Source organism: Boleophthalmus pectinirostris, unplaced genomic scaffold, assembly GCF_026225935.1.
Source record: "Boleophthalmus pectinirostris isolate CB_2022bp ecotype Guang Dong unplaced genomic scaffold, ASM2622593v1 HiC_scaffold_3, whole genome shotgun sequence".
In the NCBI taxonomy this organism is placed as follows: domain Eukaryota; kingdom Metazoa; phylum Chordata; class Actinopteri; order Gobiiformes; family Gobiidae; genus Boleophthalmus; species Boleophthalmus pectinirostris.
In genome coordinates this window covers 39,516,797-39,538,143 of record NW_026571299.1, presented here as the reverse complement: position 1 = coordinate 39,538,143, position 21,347 = coordinate 39,516,797, and the positions used below count along the sequence as shown (strand labels likewise).

The window sequence follows — 21,347 nt, the reverse complement described above, 5'->3', positions numbered from 1 at the left end:
ACATTTTACAACTCATTTTAATAGAAACAGGTGACAGCTTAAGCAGCAACAACTTAAACTACACCAGATGACCCCTCCCTCCCTCGGTAAGAAATCTTTTACAAAATAATGATGAGATGTAAACGGCTGTATACTGTACAGAAAGACCTGAACCTCAGAGACATGACAGGAGCAAGGCAGACTCACGCTTTGACACCATCTATTGCACAGACCTTTTCAGCGGTTGTCATGACGATGGGTGCGAGCAGAGATGGTCTTGTTTTCGCAGCTCCAGAATCTTACAATAGACACAACAGAGACAGGTGCATTAGGCTACTCTAAGGCTTCTACTCTACGGCTACTTTAGGTCATGTTCACACTGGTCTGGAGAACTCATGACGTCACTGATCTGGTTTGTGATCACATTTAAGTTCTGTCAAACAATCTGAACTGCCTGAGGACGCAGTACCAGCACTCGCCAGCAGAGGGAAATGCATCCAGTAGGAGCAGTGTGTCAGCCTGCAAATGAGGAACTTCTATAATAATTTTATAAAAGATTGATTGAGAAGAAGGACACTGGAAATTGAGTACAGTTTGCATGTAATTATTTTGATATGTTTAGTGCATGTAAATGTAGTTTTTCTGAACTGTCCACTTGGGTGTCCAATTTCCCTGACATGCTTAATTTAGATATGCATTTTAGTGTTTTTTGTTTTTTCCCTTGTAAGTTTTTAGTTTTTGTCTTTATGGTGCTAGGTGCTCTCCATAAGAGCTGCAGGGCTGGAACTACTACTACTGCTACTACTACTACTACTACTATTACTACTACTACTACAACCGCACTGAGACCTCCGATATTAAATGGACCAGATTGTTCACATATTTGGTACAATGGAGTTTTCACAACTCAACAAAGCTTGGGCATCATGGCATCTAGAAACACCATGAAGCTTACTATATTACAGACATGCTTCTGCAGTCAGCTCAGAGGTGCCTTTTATTATCCTGCTAAAAGACAAATTATGTTTGACATCAGGTAAAGGTATTAAAGGTGTTCACAAAGTTGATATAAACAAGTGAATGAAGCAATTAATGACCTACCACAGTTTATTTCTTTTTGTTAACATAAGAACATACTATCTAATAATGTTGCAGTGTATATTTTTCCAAGTTTGTAAATTACATTACTCACTATCATATTAGGTGAGCCCATTTGCGCAATACAATAATACACTCTAAACTATACCCAAGGTATGACATTGAATGCCATCTCTAAATGGCATTGTTGTTGCATGACAAACTAACAGTTCCTCAAATGAACCATGTATGTGCAGAGCTGGTCTCCCAAAATTCTAAGCATAAACAACATAGTGTCATAGTTCTGTCTGAAGTCACTCAGACCACAGTGATTACTCACTGCTCTAATCTCGGGGTAAAATGAGTCTAATGGCCATTATGTTACCCATTTAAAACCACACTGGCCTGCTAATATATACTGGGAGGCTAGCATGGTTAAGACCTTGAGGACAAGAAGCCCAGGTCATTAGTATTTGTATAACAATCACACAACACAACTGACAAGAATAGAACAGAACAGAATAGAAACTATTATTAAGCCAGTGATTTCCGTGCATAAACTCTACAATATCTCTGTGACATTAGTTCACACTCCTGCCCAAGTCCTTTGCGTGCAGAGTTTGTATGTACTTCTAAAGTATCAGGTTAATCCATCTATAATAATGGTACTAACCAAGAAAATAGCATTGGGTATATATAATATATGTTAAACCTTTGCTTGTAAAATATGCTATCTGCTATTTGAACTCAAAGTGTTTTTTTGTTTTTTTTAATTATTATTAAATTAGAGTTTTATAAAACAAGTATGCACTCACTACTTAATGAATAAACTCAAATGAGGTTAAGCGCTTCCTTATGTGTGTGAAAATTCAAGGGCTCATAACGTGAGTGAAGGAGAAGAGGCTGTGGAAGAGCAATCCAATCAGCAGTGAGGAAACAGCAGTGAGGCACATGGGACCAGAGCTATTTGAACAATTGTACATGTGCTAATCACTTGTAGCAGCAGTGTGACTGCTTTTGTGTCTGTGTGAATGGGTGATGATTAGCTCCTCCCTTTAAATAGCTTCCTTTACAATTATTAGAGCTGTATGTGCAACAAGACTGCCTTTAGTCATTTTAGTATAGCAAACTTTATTTCTATGGACATAAAAACAATATTAATACTGTAGTAATTTCCAGATTGTACCATAATTAATTATTTTTAGGAGCTGGCTACCGTATATTACAAAATATTTCATAACATCCAATTCAAAAGTTATTCACAGACATTTTTTTAAAATTATATTGCTGACATTATTTTCCACCCCTGTAATCAGCTACAAAAAATAATACTGATTTGCCATTTGACTATATCCTTATTCCTTAACAACATAACCACTGTCAAAAATAACAGGCATATATACTCCAACCTCAAAAGCATGATATAATAATGAATAGGGCTTAGAAGTCACCCAAATAAATGCATCTGCCTCCCTGTGCAATGTGCAATCACATCATATCATGTTCCATTAATCCCAGTGACATCTCATTCACGGCTGTAATGAAGACTTCTGTACTGCTGTCCAAGGAAAAGTTCCTGATTAATTTTACCTACTTGACTCTCTATCTTCTGAGGTTTTTTCAGTCACCGTAATTGTATTAACTACAGTGTCATCAAGATCTTGTGAGATATCCTAACACTTTTGTACGAGATAGTTGGTGTATGTTCTCCAGATGACCACATATTTTCAAATAACTCACAGTGGAAGAATGTGGAGACTTGGGTCATCTGAGGACAGTTTAGACAGATTCTGCTCTGAGCTGTGGAGAGCTTCGGAGTTTGATGGAAGTGCTCACGATGTGGCGCCACAATACATTTTTGTCCAAAGCCAATACAGACTTAACCACAGAGAAACCACTGTGTGTGGATCTGTGTCTCTTCCACTGAACAGCATTATCCTGAACTTCACAATATTCTTATAGCCTACCAATGGAGACTGAAACACCGCATAAAGGTTAGTTTTAGATTGTAAGATTCGAATTTTCTTATTTCTTACGTCCTGCTTTTAAAGGTTTCCATGCCTTATTGTATAACCTTCTCTGGTTTCATTAGACATTCCAAAGACATGTTCAATATATTTTCTCCTGTTCTACTTAACTAGAATTTAATGTCTGAAAACACTGACATCCATTTTTCCAACCTTGTCACTCGTCTGTCTCTAACTGTGCATAGCCAGGGCTGTTCTACACTGAATGAATGTCACGTCACAGCCAGACAACACTGTAATGATGATTAAAATCATACTAATCGAAAACGCAAATGGCTGCCATTATGTTTGCAGTTAATTATCTCTCCTTTCACCACGTCCAAAGTGTGACTGAAAGCGCAGAGCAATAACCTGGCTCTGACATAGAGGATGTGGCTCCGCGGGAGGCAACAGAACAGTTCTTCTGATTCTCACAGCAGGGGCCCACAGTGATACTGGTCATGTGACACAAGTATCTCAGCTCACTCACTCATGTCCACACTTCAAAATAAGTCTGTAGCAGCTTCATTAACATGTCTAAAATACACTGTCTCAATAATTATTAGGCAAGTTGTATTTATGAAAATAAATTTTATAATTGAACAACGACAGTGCTCTTGGTCAATCCAAAATGTTAATAAACTTCAAACATGAATATTTAACAAAGTAAAAATGAAGTTTTGGTCTTCTGAGGAGAAAATCTATGTGTGCACAATTATTGGGCAACTATTAATGTGCAGAATTATTATGCAACTAAATGAAAAATGAACATTTTCCATTTTCTCTTGTTTATTTTCATATGTCAAAATAGTAAGCAACCCAAATTTACAAATTTACATTTCTGACATGAAAAAAATATATAATAAAAAAAAAAAAAAATCAATGACCAGTGTAGCCACCTTTCTTCTCAGTAATGGTCATAACCCTTCCATACATGGAGTCTGTTTCTTGATCTGTTGATGATCAACTTTTGTGCAGCAGCAACCAAAGCCTCCCTGACAATGTTCATAGAGGTGTACTGTTTTCTGTCAAAGTAAATCTCCCATTTAAGAAGGGCCCACAAGTTCTCAGTAGGGTTTAGGTCAGGTGAAGAAGGGGGCCATGTCATTAATTTTTTCATCTTTAAGGCCTTTACTGGTGAGCCACGAAGTGGAGTACTTCAGTGCATGTGATGAAGCATTGCCCTGTATAATTATCATGGTCCTCTTGAACAATGCAGACTTTTTCCTGTACCTCTGCTTGAAGAAAGTGTCTTGTAAAAACTGGGAGTAGGTTTTGGAGTTCATTTTGATTATAATATTTCAATTAATTGGGTAAATAGGTATTTTGGCAATATAATAATTTTTATGCATATTGTCCAACTCTAAGCTGTAACTTGAATTCTTATTGGATCTAAGCATATCAGGTGATGTTTATTTGTCTAAAGAGGTGTGGCCCAAGGAGATAAACACCCTATGTCAAGGTGAGTATAACAATTAGGCAGCTTAATTTCCTCAGGCAAAATGGGCCTAAAAAAGAGATTTAACTGACAGTGAAAAGTAAAAAAAATTAAAAAGTCTTTCAGAGAGATGAAACACTCTGGAAATTGTAAAGATATTGGGGCATGACCACAAAACCATTAAACGTTTTGTTGCAAATAGTCAAGAGTGTCAAGAAACATGCTGAGAAAAAAAAGATGCAAATTAACTGGAAGCTACCAGGAACCCATTATCCTCCAGCTTGGACAGAACTGCAATCTACCTTGAGTGCCCAAAAGTACAAGATGTTCAGGTCAGGGACATGACCAAGGCTGAAACCCGACCACCACTGAACAAGAAACATAAGCTGAAACATCAAGACTGGGACAAGAAATATCTGAAAACATATTTTTCAAAGGTTTTATGGACTGATGAGATGAGACTGATGGATGGGCCTGATCAGTAATGAGCACAGAGCTCCACTTCGACTCCAGCAAAGTGAAGGTGGGGTACTGGTATGGGCTGGTATTATTAAAGATGAGCTTGTTGGACCTTTTTGGGTTGGATGGACTCAAAACTAACTCCAAAACCTACTCTCAGTTTTTGGAGGACACTTTCTTCAAGCAGAGAAAAACAGGAAAATGTCTGCATCTTTCAAGAGGACCATGATTTTTATGCAGGACAATGCTCCATCACATTCATCGAAGTATTCCATTACGTGGCTCACCAGTAAAGGCCTGAAAGATGAAAAATAATGACATGGCTCCCTTCCTCACCTGACCTAAACCCTATTGAGAACATGTGGGCCCTTTTTAAACGAGAGATTTACGGTGAAGGAAAACAGTACACCTCTATGAACAGTGTCTGAGAGACCAAGGTTGCTTCTACACCAAAAGTTGATCGTCAACAGATCAAGAAACTGACAAACTCCATGAATGGAAGAGTTATAACCATTATTGAGTTGTTTACTATTCTGACAGATGAAAATAAACAAGTGAGAATGGAAAATGGAAATTTTTCATTTAGTTGCATAGTTGCCCAATAATTGTGCACACATATATTTTCTCCTAAGAAAACTAAAATGTCACTTTTACTTTTTTAAATATGCAGGCTTGAGGGCTATTAATATTATAATAACTCTGTGCATAAAATTATGCACACAGTGTAATAAATACCTCTGTCTCTATATTGGTTTCTTTAATGCACAAACAAGACAAACAAAAAAGCTGGGTTGCCTAATTTTCAGACAGTGAAAGGAGGTGGTTGGTAGTTTAAACTGTTAGCTGCAAGATTTTTTGCAGAGTGCACAGTTTTAGAACATCTTAATCAGGTGATGAAGCATAATGGCCCAAACTAGCAGAGCTGATGCATGCTCATCTGTCATCCCAAAATAATATATCACTTTTTGTTCTGTGTTTGCAAATAATAAAATGCGTTTTAATTAGATATAAGCAAAGCACAAAATGGTTGGAGTTTGTCATGGAGTGTTGCTTTTACAATACAACACCTTTTACTCTGACTTTATGGTGAATAAAGTCATTATGGAGTACTAGTGGAGTACACTAGCATCATTTTGAGTTTGGGCAATGATTGTACATGACAATATTAACTCATGGATTGCATGGACTCATCTTCTTGGAGCCCTGGGAAAACTTTGGCTGCACTTTGCACATTGCACTTTCAGTTGTGCACTGGTAATAATGTGTGTATAATGTCCACAGGGCTCACAAACTACAGGTCACACAGGCCCATGTCCAAGAAGCATATACTGTCGCCTCAAGACCCTGGCATCCATCTGCACGCTGTCAAGTATAAACGTGTGGAGGGTGAGTAATGAGAGAATGATGGTTCCTGCACATCTATTCACATCAAAGTGCCACAGTTTTAAGAGAAAGCACTAACATTATCAATCTGGTTGAGAAGGGTTAGAGCTTCCCAGGCCTCGCGTTTGAATTTCCCCCCGAAAACAGATCCATTACAGCCACTGTAGAAACAGGCCAAATGTTTGCCGTCATGTTTGTGGAGATCAGTCAACAGATTATAAAGGCTTCAAATTGAATCACTATTGAACAATTCCCAAGGTCAACACCAAGAAAAACTCTGTCTTGAGAGAACATAATCCAGTTTGGCCTCCTGCTGGCCTCTGGCTGCTACACATTGGAGCAGCAATTCATTACAGTCAAACTATCAGTCAAAGCCTGTGGACAGGGATATTACAGCATAAACATATTTTGTACAGTAGAAATGTTTGATTTCTCAGTTTGGTCTATGTAAGCAATCGTGACTGTATATTGTACTTAGATGTAAACATACTGCATGCAATAAGACAAGATAAAAAACTAATTACCCACTGTTTTGGTGCCTGAGGTACACGAGTTTGGAGCCTTACTGAAACTGAGCATATTCGACTACTGTGTTTAATATTGATTTGGTTGGTTTAGTTGCTGTCAGAGAAAACAGCAAATTAATTGTCAGCTCACACCAGAGTGGATCAGCTTCTACACTATACATATTCATAATTCAAAGCATATTTAATAATGAGCATAGTAGAAGACGAGGCACAGAAACGTGAGCATGTCTCCACATGGGACGAGTCTTTACACAAACAAAAAGAGGTCACGCTCAAGCACGTCTACATCAAAACAACTTATCTGAAAGTGGGCTAATGAAAGCGCTAGATTCTCACAAATGCTTCCACCACTATTCACTCTCTCCATTTTTAGCCTTTGCCTAATTTATTGCTCATTACAGTTAAAACAGATGTATGCATTACCAAACAACCCGGTGCACTGTTGAAGTATTCTCCAAACTTCTAAAAGGGCCCTCTTCAGACATGGACTCAAAGTAATCAAGCATCTTAAAACTGGCATAATCAGGAAAAACTTTAATAATACCTCACATAAAAATAGACTGTGAGTTCACTTAACACTGCAATGGGTTTCAAGTGAAACCCTGTTGAGAGCTGCTGAATACTTATTGCAAAAAAAAAAAAAAAAAGAAAGCCACATTTACATTTTATATATGTTTTTTGTCACACTTCACCTCAACTTGAAGTCAGGTACTGAATATAGTGGAAAACAACTTCACCCCTCAGTGCCCCAGAAGATAGTCCAGGTCTAGGATTTGTGTTATTTTAGAAGACTTGACTGAATTACCTTCACTTGTTTTTATTCATACACCGTGTTCTATGACAAACCTAAGAGAAATCCCATGGCCGTTCCAGTCAAAAGGCAGAAGAAAAAGTGTTTGCTACTGCAATAAGGTTAATGACTCTATTCCATATTATATCCCATACCCCAACAGTGTTGACATGTGTTATACAAGATAATTACACCTACAAGACACATGATTGTACAATGAAAAGCTACTTTATTCAGATTTTCCTTACATTCTCTGTATGTTTGAATTTCTGAACCATGTTAAAATTTCCTTTTAGTAACCATGGTTACACTTGATCAAATATCCCAATATCCCCCTAAGCAGTCTTTATCCGAGTTTGAGCTCGAAGCAACTGAACACTGATGAGGGTCTTTGTGCAACAGAAAGTCAGCTCACTCATACTGTTAAATACACTCAACCAGAATTCAGGAAGGTCAAAAGATGAACAGAAAAGATGCAAAACAGTTATACATAAAAGTAGGAATTTCTTGTAGGGAGGTTACTGGACCAAAAATTAAGAAGGTGACAGCTTAATTCACCGTGCCATTGTTGCCCATTGAAGAGAAATGGAAATGGTGGAGAAAAACAAATGCTTAAATCTGTCTAAACACCAATATTAACACATGTATCTGTACAGTAAAATATATCACTACAGGACTGAAATGTGTATACTGACATGAGCCTCTTTACTCCACCAGTGTGAAATAACAAAACATGGAAGCTGCTCCCATGCGCATTAAGCACTGCAATGATAATATGTACTTTGCAAACAACATGTCTTGATAGGTCTGCCGCTTTCAATAGAAAGAATTCTGCTTACAGCTGAAAAATTAAAACTTGGCTTCACTCCAGCTATGCAAAATAATATGAGTCGTGGGACGTCCCCAAACAGAGGCAATTATCAAACAGCGCCATTCATTTAAAAAGCATGCATCTCCAAAATCTAATTCTGTGCTTAGCTGGGCCATATCAGTGAGGGAGAAATTAGCTCCTATTTTTTATTCTGAGCAAAAAAAAGAGCCAGACACCATCCATGAACGGAGAGAGAATCATTTCAGCAGAAGCCTTGGGACAAATGGAAACAGCTGGCAAAGGCTGAAAGGTTTGGGGAGAGAAACAGGGAAAAACAATTGGACGCCATTAACAACAATATATTACTCCCTATATTTGTAGCATTTTCACACCAGTAATTCTAAAATCCAGAATCGACTCTGGCTGTAGTCTGCTAAAGACATGCTCTGCTTATTGATTAGTTGACTAAAGGGGACAGTTGCGTAAAACTGGAAAAAGGCTCTGTATCTCTATGATCTGATCAACTGCACAATTTAGAGAAAACGGTGTATTTATAATGGCAAATTCACTCCCTTAATCTTCAGGTAACTCACTCCATGTCTTCTCATGTTTGCTGTTGTCCCATATAAATCCTGATAATCTACACTACGTATCTACACTACTTTATACAGTTAAGTTATACAGTTAAGTTAAGTAGCAAATTATGGTTTGAAAATATTGTTTGTTTACAACATTTCATATGTGTCCATTCATAGTTTTGAATAGTGATGGGCAAATGAGACGGAGCTCCAGAGCAGGTCTCATTCTTTCTTTATTATTTATTTATTATTTATTTATTTATTTTATTTATATAGTGCTTTCACAGACATTTTCTGTCCCCAAAGATGCTTTACAGAGCATTATTCAGCATTATTCATTCAGCATTCATTCATACAGCATTATTCATTCACTCATTCACTCTATACCCTGGTGATGGTAAGCTACTATTGTTGCCACAGCTGCCCTGGGGCACATTGACAGAAGCGCAGCTGCCATGCCACTCGGCGCCATCGGTCCCTCCAACCACCACCATCACTCACTCACACACACACACACACACACACACACCACTTTCATACTAGGCAATGTGGGTGAAGTTTCTTGCCTAAGGACACAATGATTAAATGATGATTCTGAAACAAATTGCTCTGAAGCGCTGCCTCGGAGCTCGTCTCGCAGCAGCCGCTCACGTGACCAAAGTGTGGAAGTCTCGCTAAAATGCTAAAAGATGCACCAATATTTCTTAAAAATGTTGAGTAGTGAAGAGTATTGCGTGACGTTAGTGGTGATTTTGGCGATTTTTTGCGACTTTTGGCATTTGTTTCATTTTCGATGGCATCTACAGGTGGAAAAAAGTGATCCATGGTTTGGGATGCTCTTTACATATTATTTTAAATCATCATTATTTATTATTGTTGTTGTTAGGTACGGTGTTTGCTCTGCATTAACAATACTTCATCGATGCTGAGACACCTGCACCGTGGCAATGGTTAAATTTGTCCACTAGAGGTCAGTGTTTCTCCGAGGCCTCAGACACGTCGAACCATTTGAGACAATATTGCGACTGGGGTGTCAATGCTTCACGGGGCTCCGTTCGCCCATCACTAGTTTTGAAGTCTTCAGTAAGAATCTACAACACAAATAAATAAAAAAGAAAATAAATGAAAAGTGTGTCTAACCTTTTGACTGGTAGTGCATATAAAATAATTGGCCAACTAATAAGCATTTAAAGAACATAAACAATGCTCAGATGCAACTACGCCCCCTTTACATGTTTGGACAGTTTCTGTGCTGTAGACGTGTGATTTCAGCGTGTTTGGTTGTGAGAGCAGATCATGTGGGGAGTGGAGCGTGTGTAGAGCACTCATGAGCTCATTACGGTGGCAGTAGATAATAGGAGCGTTGCCATGCAAGGCCACAGCAGCCCCCTTCGGCCTTTTACAGTGGTGACAGTGCACCGGTCAATACTCACTCACACTCACTCCCACAGTGGTGAGAGGATTCAGGGAGACTAGTGTAAAATATGTAGTAGTTAGTAGTATGTTAACGTGTGCTTTTATGTTTTTTGTGATACACCAAAAGTTAAAAGTGCAGTTCCTATAAGTAAATTAATATTGTGAAACAAAAGCATTACATCTTTAACCCTCTCAGGCTCAAATTAAACTTTAGTAACAGGAAAAAATCTGATATTTGGGGAAAATGATCATATGGGGTAGTAATATTCGATCCTGACTTTTTGTTTGAGAGACCTTCACATCCAGTGTGTTCTGGGATGTTGTAGATTTGCAGCATTGGTCCGGTGTGGTAAATTAACACTGAAGACTGAAAATGATATAAACACTAACTATATGTGTAAACCACCTTTCATAACAATGAAAACAAAAGGCACAGTGTAACAGTTTTACAGTGGCAGAACAACATCACTTTTTCATGTGGTTCTCCAAGAAACAATTTTTATCCTTTGTAAACAACAAAAGTACTTTGCACTTCTGGCAGGTTGTTTGTGTGTAGCCATTCTTGCACAGTCTGCATCGTCCATGTTTATCAGCATGGATGGGAAAAAAGGCTCCTGAGTAAAAAAAGCTTATAAAATATGGACATGGAGTAAGAAGGTAATTGGCATTTAGCTGTTGCAAATCTGCAACGACTGCCTGGAGAGGGTTAACGTGTGCTTTTATGTTGCCTGTGATACACCAAAAGTTAAAAGTGCAGTTCCCATACGTAAATTAATATTGTGAAACAAAAGCATTACATCTTTAAATCAATCTATCTATCAATGTCCCAATGCAGCTATTTTCTGCCTGTTACATTTGCCTCTCTAACATGCGAACTTGTCACATGACTCAGGACTACAAAGCCTTCCACTGCAAGAATTAATATAAAATACGAAGGAAAATGAGCAAACCATAATGACATGCCTCTTTCTTTGCATTGCAGTGCACCCAAATAAACTTGAAGAGAGAAACTAAATATACAGTATAAACTAAAATGCTTTACAACTGTGGATAATGAGGTTTTAAGCACTCATATACATCATATCTTTTATATAGTTCTAACACACTGGACTGGCTGGCTCAATGCTGCATCACATTAATATAAAAGTCCAAGCTGCCGGTTAACACCACTTACAAAGATATTAGCCCTTTAGCTAAAACATGGAGCACAGTAGTTGGTTCTCTCATGAGAAATTCCCACACGTTTTGAGCTGGAACAAGAACATCATTTTAGGCTATCTTCTGCGTCTCCTGAACAATCCTGCAGTTACCTTCATTATTATTTCTCCCACAGCGGTTTGCACTCACACCTCAGTATCTAAATGCTAATTCCTGACCTGACCACAAATGTTCTTTCTTCCTTTTACTCAAATGTGTATCCTCAAGTGCCTCCCAGTGGCTCCTTCATCCTGAGGGGTACATGTAACTAATGGAAGCACTGGCCGCTTCAGTCACTCTGCAGCTTTCTCTGTCTCTGTCATCACACACTTTCATACCTCAGTACAACCATGTAACACTCGGCCTGAGCAGGACTAAAGACATTTTATTTAAACAGATAAGATTTCACTTTTTGAATTTAAACTTCATTTTGTCTTCTTATATACTTTAACTTCTTGGGTTCTTTTTAAAGACAATGCAGTAAAGTGTGTTTACCTTGTTGACATGTTTCGGCTGCTGCAAGCCATCTTCACAACTGTCACCGGTTGGTGGTGACGTGTCGTATATCAGCTGTTGTTACTTCCTGTAGGCGTGGTCAGCCTGATGGACCTGGCCGGTCGCTCAGACACACCGGTGACAGTTGTGAAGATGGCTTGCAGCAGCCGAAACATGTCAACAAGGTAAATACACTTTACTGCATTGTCTTTAAAAAGAACCCAAGAAGTTAAAGTTCTTGTATTTACCTGTCCTGCACTAGTTGCTCACATTTGGCTGTTTTTACATTGTATGCCTTTTCTATAGGCCCATCATGATAATTACTATATTGATCGTTCAATATATGAAAGCTGGAACAATATATTTTGGGACTCAGCCTTTAAAGGGTGTAGGATTTCTTTGTAAAAGTGGGGAGATTTCGTGTCTTTGTTTTAATAAAATAAGATTTGAGTTGTACAGTGCTGAATAACTTCTGCTATTTCTTTGTTAGAGCTCAGGACTTTGAATGATACTGCCTATTTAAAATGATTTACTAGGATTAACCTGCTTTATTGTTTTTGTATTAGCGGCATAATGTAGTTTCAGTATTATCATTTAACTCTGTATATCTCTGTAGTGATATATCGTGCTTCAAAATGTGTTATCATGACAAACCAACATTTCTGACAAACAAGTAGTCACACATAAATCGGTAGGTAATGTGGTGGAAGTACCTTACCCATAAAGGCCACTATGTGCTTTGGACCAGCTTGACAGTTTTTTTTTTTTACTGATTAAAATTTCTTACAAGATTACCATTGATTGTTTGATATATCTTTGAAGAATCAGTTACTGAAAACAAAACAAAAAGCTGCCTGTTCGACAACTCGCAGTTCAGTGGATTATGTGTTTCTTGGGTTCTATATTATGATGCTGATTCTCTGACAAACTCCAAACCTGTAGCCAAGGAGACAGGTTTTTCAGTGGAGAGGAAAGATCTCGGTTGTGTGATATCAAATTGTATATTCTGCACATTTCTGTAGTGAGAATGAAATACAGAGGGGGTTTGAGTCACAGTGTGCCATGCGCTAGGATCTGCATTTATCTGAACTTGGGATCACAAACAAAAAATATAATGTGAACAGTGACATAATATACACATATTATGGTTATTCTAATACATGCAGGATAATTATATTGATTTCTTTTTGTTTATACAATGTAGTGCCGCATACAAGCAAGTTTCCATGGTAGCAGGTGAAGTTTTGAATATCTATAAATAGCCTAATAGTAAGTAGCAGTTAGAAGTAAGAAACTTGACTTTCTTACATGTAAATTTAACATTTCTTATAAATACTTTCCTTTCATTTACTTTTCTAGAACACGATATAATCAGATACAACATATATGATAAAAAATGAATGATATGCCAAACCCTGGGACATGTCAGCTAAATTCTCTTTAAACTGTCACAGAGTAAAAGAAGTCCATTATAAATGGATGTGCGTGTTCACCTACTCCACAAAGCAACTGAAAAGATGACTCATGTGAAGTGTGGCCCCCTACTGTTGAACCAGGGCGACACTATAATGAACAGTGGTTAATGAGCACATCTCCTTTGAACCTCAGGCAGAGACAGATTTTCTTCAGGTGACAATATTTCATACATTCTGCAGATGTTACCATAGCATACAGTGTCTGATGAGAATATAAGACATACACTATTATACATTATTCAGGCCCTGTACATCATGCTAAAGTTTACATCACTTCTTGGAAAGGATCTTGATTTAGAATCCAGCTGGGCATTTACCATATGACACATATTTTAGGTTCTGGTGAGATACTTTCGCTCCTTGTGGACACCCATCTATTGTATGCTAAGATTTGATGAGGCTTCAATTTCAGAACAAAAACCCAAGCATGTGCACCACATCATCAAAAATTTTGGAAAAGAGAATGGCTATTAAACTAAAAGTAGACAATGGATACAGACCTGCCAGAGGAACACACAATGACCACTACCCTTCTTCACTGTATAGACCAGTATGGATTTGTAGTTTCCCATAACATGTGCACATTTTTGGAGCTTCTCTATGTTTTTGTTCTGTCAGCCACCAGAATGAACAGGACAACAGGCTTTCTCTCGAGGCCACTCTTGTGAGGAGAGGGATTAGTTGTAAAGCAGCTCCGCCCCAGTGACATCCAATCTGTCTGGTAGGCAATAGCCTTTCTTGTTTACAATAATTACACAAATGAGTCCAAATTAACATGCTAATGGTTTGTTGATGCTCAGACACCACATGTCAAACCTTAATGAGTATTATGCATTGACACCATCGCCACTGCTTCAGCACCTGTCAGCTCTTAAGCAGGTGTGCACTAGAGCCCAGGATCATACAAATACATCTGGCATTGTATTCATTCAGTTTATTGCCCATAATACAAATACAGGCTTTTTTTTTTTTTATGTTGTATGTTGAAAATTTTATTAAACCCCTACTTTTACAATAGAGTAGACTGGATGCAAATTGAGGTAAAGACCACTTGGCTGTTCCCTTCCTGCACTTCATGAGTAGAATGAATGTCAGTGTTATCACCAAGCCCAAATGAAAGTGCCCCTCTGCCCTCTCTGACATGGCTGCCTGCAGGAGAATCCAATATGCTGCGGCCCTGTTCCAAACACCAAGTGCTGGAGGAGAGTATAGTGAGCAAACGGGCCGGGATTACATTTCACTGCTGCCCACACAGATGCACTCTAATCTCAAATTACAGCCGGGTCTAGACAGCCAGAGAAATGAACAGTCCTGGATTGTTTCCCAATGTTTCTTCAGCCAAAACACCCATTGCCATCATCCATCTCAAACCCGGCAGTTTACTTGAGTATGTTTTGCTTGCTTTACCAAGTCCTGCTAATTAAGATGATGCATAAAGCTGTAAAGGTACTGTGGAAAGTGCTTTAATTCTAGTCATTATAGAAGTTGTAAAAACGTGGGAGGGTAAGTCATTAGCAACTGTGACTGTGCACACAAACCACTGTTGGCCAGGCTTTGAAATGAACTCAAAATATACTGAAGCCACAGCACCAGGGTGAAGCAGCACATTATATTATCATTATTAAACATACACAATAGCGTTTTGGGAAAATATGTTGTATTAGCTCTGAGCAGCTGATTGGCTATTAGTAAAGAACGCTCTGAGAAGCACAGGGACATTTGATTTTGTTATGTTTCTGTCATCTGGCCTCTCAATCAACTCACTCCAGAAGCTCTTTCACAAATCTCTGCTGAGCCAAGATGTAGGGACCAACATAAGCGTCTGTTTCAACAGAGACTACTCCTCAGAGATGCTGGAAAACTATCTCTCCCCCCAGCCCACTCAACTATCGATCGTCCTCTTCTTCTCTTAGTGATTACAGAAAGACAGTCTCCCCACTTGTACAACTGACCACTGCATAGAAAAAAATATGTTTTACATAGGCCAAATATACAGTCAAATGTTGGGTCATTATGTCATTTTGTCACTGAATAAAATAAATAAAATTAAAACAAAATAAAATCCTTTTCCCTCAAGCAAACATGTTCAAAAGAGATGTAATTGAAAAAGTAAATACTACATACATCCTAACCAACTGTCAATTACAACTACCAATAGATTCAGAAACAATGTGGAAATACTGTCTCTTAAGACTAAACTCAATGACCCAAAGACCCAGAACATGCACCATAGTTTTGGGCAGAACAGCAGACAAGAATGCCCAAGAGGGTGCTGATCCAAAGAGAGGAAGACACTTATATTCAGTGAGGCGATCTGTGAGAAGAGAAAACTGTGGAGTTGAAGAGAAGTAAGCGGTCTATTATGTAGATTTATGTGCATTTATGTGAGGAGTGACTATGTACTGCAGCTGGTGTCTGCTCCATGTGACAGACAAAGACTGGAGTAAGCAACCAATCAATGAGTATTTGTGTAGCAGTTTACGTCACACAGTTGTGTCATACTGCCATGCTGACAGTGCACGTAATATGAAGTGTTATTATGATGTGGGTGGGGAATGGGATTCAGCCAAATGTAAGTTTTGGGTTCCAAATGTGGGCTCCTTCCTGCTATGTTAGATGATTTGATACACAAGACCACCATAGTGTTGTGAATTAGATTTCTCAAAAAAAAAAAAAAAAAAAAAATTGGGTATTTTACTGTTTGGTGTTTGGAGAATTTATCATTCTTCTAAATACATGGTGTGGTCTACAAATAATAATAAATAATAAGGCCATAATCCTTTCAACACCACACATCCTAGGCTTTAGAGACAATCAACATAACCTTACATTAATCTCATCTTGCTTCTGCTCAGAGGTCCAAGATTGTATGATGGGTTTCCTATTTGTACTGTGAAACCATGGCCACGCATTTCCACAGCTTGTAGCAATCCCTGCCTCCCTATGCTCAACCCCCCATAGTTGATGGAAAACTAATTAAATGCCTCTTTCGAGGCTCACGTTGGTTTTAGTCCCACCCCAAGAATCACACTATTACCACCATTTACAGTGAACAATGATTCTTCTGTTCAGAAACAAGATGTAGTCTCGTGTGCACACAGGAATTTAATGGGGCACAGGGTTATAACTGAGATACAAACAAATCCATTAGTACAATTAGAACTCCTAAAAGAATAAAACGGTGTGCTTCTTAACTCAAATTTGCCTTCAACAATCAGTTCCACAAAACCTGCAACAACCTATTCAAACAACATGCTTTTTGGATTAATAAACGGACACACGGATTTTAGAATGTTTTTGATAAAGGTATCTGATAACCTCCAGAATAGGCTACTATAAAATGCATTAAACATCAACAAACTTCACAGATGAACAGTCCCCATTGAGCGCTGTGTCTATTTCTGCAGTACCAACAGCATTTAAGTAACATGACATTACTGGGCTGCTGTGCTTCTTCAGTGAGCTCATTCACAAAAAGCAGCATGCATGGGGATGGAGCAGTGGGCCATTGTGAGGACATTGTCTCTGTTTTTGGGTATTGTCTTGTTTGTAATTAAAATCACATTCTATTTTCTGCTGAGATGCAAGGGGCTGTAGGTTTGCATCTGTGTGATTGTCAGGGATTGTGACACAGCATTCGGAGCATTCATGGAATTTAAAAATAGCCACCATGGATGTCATTGCTACAGCAGAAATATTTATGCACTTTTGTGAATGCTCTGCCCCAGTTGAATCAGTTAGTGCAAGACATCAGCGGATTTGTCTGGAACCCATACAGAGCAATAGGCCCATTAACATGTCTTTAACAGCGCTTAATGTTAATTAGCTCGTGTGTTTTGTTCCCCGTGACGGCTACGTTTTTTCTTCCTCTAGGGTCCACAGCTTTTTGCCACCATTCTACCACAATCTTTCTGTTCTCCAAAAATGTGTATGGTTTAGAATGCTGGGGTGCTATTCAATGTTGCACTTTAGTTACATACACCAGACACAGCTTAGTGCTAGTATCAAAACATACGGCCTTACACGTTGTGGTGTGTGTGCATTTGCTGGAGACTGATCTTATTCTTAACAGTAACTGCTTGTCAAATCTTAACCTAATTTAACTGATTAAGCATTTAATTGATAGTATGGCTTATCTTTTACTCTGGATCAGCAGGAGATAAGTATATGTAATATACATAAATACACATTTAGTCATTGTTTCTGGGGTCAGTATCACAGAAAGTAGAAATCTAATGAACTGCACTTAAGTTCTGAGTCAAATTGATTTTGCTATTTAAATATGTAACAGTGGAGCAGCCTGCTCACTCAAGTAATGCAGAAAGCATGTAACATCAGGCTTGTGGTCACAGTCTTAGAGGAGGACCATTTGTCAAGGGCTTTGTGGCATGAGGTAACCAACCCACACAGACAAAATAAATATTTAGCTGCATCTTGTAATTTGTACAGTGCAAGAAACTCCAAGTTCCTCCACTGACTGAAGTTATTTATTCTTAACAAATATATGAATTAAAGCTTAATTAACTAATTATTGTAAAATATTCATATAAACTAAATTATAGTATCAGTCAAATCTGACTGATACTATGACTTATATGACTTGTTTTATGAAATATTCTTGGGTTCATTAGAAGAATTTAACATTTTAAAATGGTAAATAATGAGGCACGTGAGGTATACAATCTATGTCTGCATTACCTCATTACAGCAAAATGTGTTTGGCCTGCACTTGATCATCTCTTCCTCTAATAGTTCTTTGTCTTTAACATTCATTCACAAAAAGTACTTCTTGTATATCCTTTGCTACTTTTTGGTTGACTCTGATATGAAATAGATATTACTGGGTATTACCTATCTTTTGAGTCCAGAGTAGTATTCACTCCATAGCATTAATAGCAGCTTTACTCGGGGTCCTGTCATGGGGCAGGTGTGAGTCTGAGAAAAGCACAGTGAAACATAAACCAGTCCAGGTGTCTCCTTTGTGCATTTTAGGTTGGAATTCTACACAAACAAGGAATAAGGTGACGTGCCCCCACCTTAACCTGTCTGCAATAGCACCTACAAGAGGCTGCAATCATTTTAGCAGCACTAGTCTGACTCGCACAGGAGCACCCAATATTGAGGTCAAGAGAGGTGGCCTCTTCACAGCACATCTCCATCTAAGTACTATTGGGCATTTGCAAAGCCAAACAACTTCAAGCAACTTAAGTTGTGACACAGTGTAAGCCATATTATTATTATTACCCCTGTCAACCCAGTCCAGACAAAGAATCAATTTGCTTGGCATAACTTTATCTTGAAGCCATGTTTGTATCAAATCTTGAATGTATTATTTCTATTCAGATTTACTATAACAGGTGGGAACGTCTACAACTGATCTCCGAGAAAGTAGAGAAGGCAAAACGTTACAGGAACTGAAAAAGTTATGAGTGACACTGGCCAATAAAAGGTTGTTGTTTACCTGACAAGTCCCATGTGGAATGGGAAATGATGAGATTCCAAATAATAACTACTATTTAAATTCTAATGATTATCAGAACCAGCTCAAGCAAACGCAACTGTACATACAGTTGTGTTTGTTCGTATGGCACCAAACATGTCTTCCGAACTGACTAGAGCAGATAGAGAGGGAAGAATAAAAAGCCTTTGAAATTGCAGAGAAGCGTTTGAAGCCTCTGTCCCACTGCTCAGCACTCGCATGGTTTTCATCTCGCCCCCATCTGGGCTCATTTGCAGAGCGCTGTAATGAACTCAGAGGAGAAGAGTCCACAGAGACAGACTTGGCCATGGTAGGGTTCTCACACTCTTAGAGGGACATTTTCTGAGACATTATCTGTGATCACCAACTTGACAACTCTAATAGGTGACATCAAAAGTGACATCAAAGGGATAAAATGGGCTAAAATTGGAAAACAGCCAAAATTGCAATACAAACAAGGTAAGACGTCCATGGTCAAAGAGTATTCACAAGCCCAATAGTAGCACAATGATTACAAAAGCATAACATTATCATTTCATATGGACATTGTGATTGTATTGAGTAACAGTAAACCAACTATGGATGCAACTATCCTTCAATATATGACCCTCACAATACAATACACATGTGACTCAATAAACTCCAGCGCCACATAGCATAGCAAGAAAAGGGTTAATTAGAAGACAACTGCTCCAGGCCTAACACAGCTATATTGTATGTTACTGTATAAATTATATTTACTGATGAAAAAAAAAAAAGATGATATTTGTTTTTGTTTTGCTGAGGCCAAAACATCAAAATCGTGGCAATATTGTGACCTATATTGTGACACATTGAGATACTGTATGTAGGATTGTGAAAAAAACTGTATTGTGACATCCCAAAAAAACAACACACTCCTGTACATTGGTCGTGTAGATACATTGTGATATGTAAACTATTTAGTGCAACTCACTTTCTAAGAAACCGCTTATTGCCAGGACAAAACACCACCGGATAGATGCAAGTTCTGCCACGTCTACCCCGACATCAGCCCACCCCCCACTGTGCTACCCCTCTGTTTGTGCTGGTAATAGGGCTTCATTTTGGATGTGAGAGCGATTCAAAGGAGCAGACTGGAATCTTAACAGGTTGGGCACAGTGGGAGGTGGATGTGTTCGGAAACAAAAAAATAACAGACAAACAGAGAAACAGTACATGATTCTTTGTGGGAAACAGTGAGGTCAAAGGTCATGTGAATAATCATGTCCAACCCATAGTCTGCTGTTGTGAATATCACCCAAAACAGATTTGTATTTCAGTCATACAGTGCTGAGACATTCATGCAAGCAACTAGAGTGTCTTTGCCACAAGCCTTTTCAAAAAAACAAACCTAAATGATGTTCATATAATAATGATTTTAAAAATATTTTTAAACAACGACACAAGAAGTACTTTAAACGTTGCATGTGGAGAGAGCAGCAGTTTCCCTTTGTTTTAAACACAGATTTAGTTCAGATAATTTGACATTTCAAACAATGACAGTGAGTAATAATGGAAACAGAACACCATAATGTGTTTGAATAGTTCAAATTGAGTGAGACTGGTTGGCTCCAGAAGTGTAAGTGTTAATGGGCAAGAACAATGCAAAAGTCAACAAGTCGATTTACAAATCCAGAATACACACAATACACAATGTTAGCACACCCACTGATTGTTCGGTTCAGAAATAGTATTATATAAAATTATGAAAAGATTTAGAACATACCCAAAAGATGCAGACTTCCATTTGCGGCAAGGGTAACCTCTTCTGCAAGGAGGGGCCATAAGCTTCACAGGCATTTCAGAGAGTTCTATGGGCAGTGAAGAATGGTGCCTGCAAAGAAAAGGATAGTGGATAGTGAAATTAAGCAATAACTACTCCTTCTAGAATCTGGTCACATCACATTTCACATTTATGATTCTTGTGCATGTAGGCCTGTTGCAGTGACAAATTTTAGGTGACAAATATAAACAATATAGACGATAACATTGCAATTAATATATTCCATTGACACAATAACTGAAGAGCATAAAAACTATTCTAAACCTATAACGTTTTAAAAAAGTAGGCGTCTGTAATGAGCCATAGAAGTTATAAATTCAACCTTTTACAGCTCAAATTGTATTGTATAGCAAAAAAAATAACAAAAATCACAATTACAATAAATATTGAGCTCCAGAATATTTATTGTTTGATATATAAAAGCTGAAACAAT

The 21,347-nt window shown here is 38.2% G+C and overlaps 1 protein-coding gene across 1 annotated transcript in view; it reads right to left on the bottom strand.

Moving 5' to 3' along the window:
• The window catches only part of iqsec1b (IQ motif and Sec7 domain ArfGEF 1b), a 101,018-nt gene extending 80,112 nt beyond the window's left edge, over window positions 1-20,906 (bottom strand). The window contains exon 1 of the mRNA XM_055160548.1: window positions 20,858-20,906. The gene's annotated coding sequence lies outside the window, so the exon portion shown is untranslated. The remainder of the gene's footprint in view (window positions 1-20,857) is intronic.
• Between the last annotated feature and the right edge of the window lie 441 nt (window positions 20,907-21,347).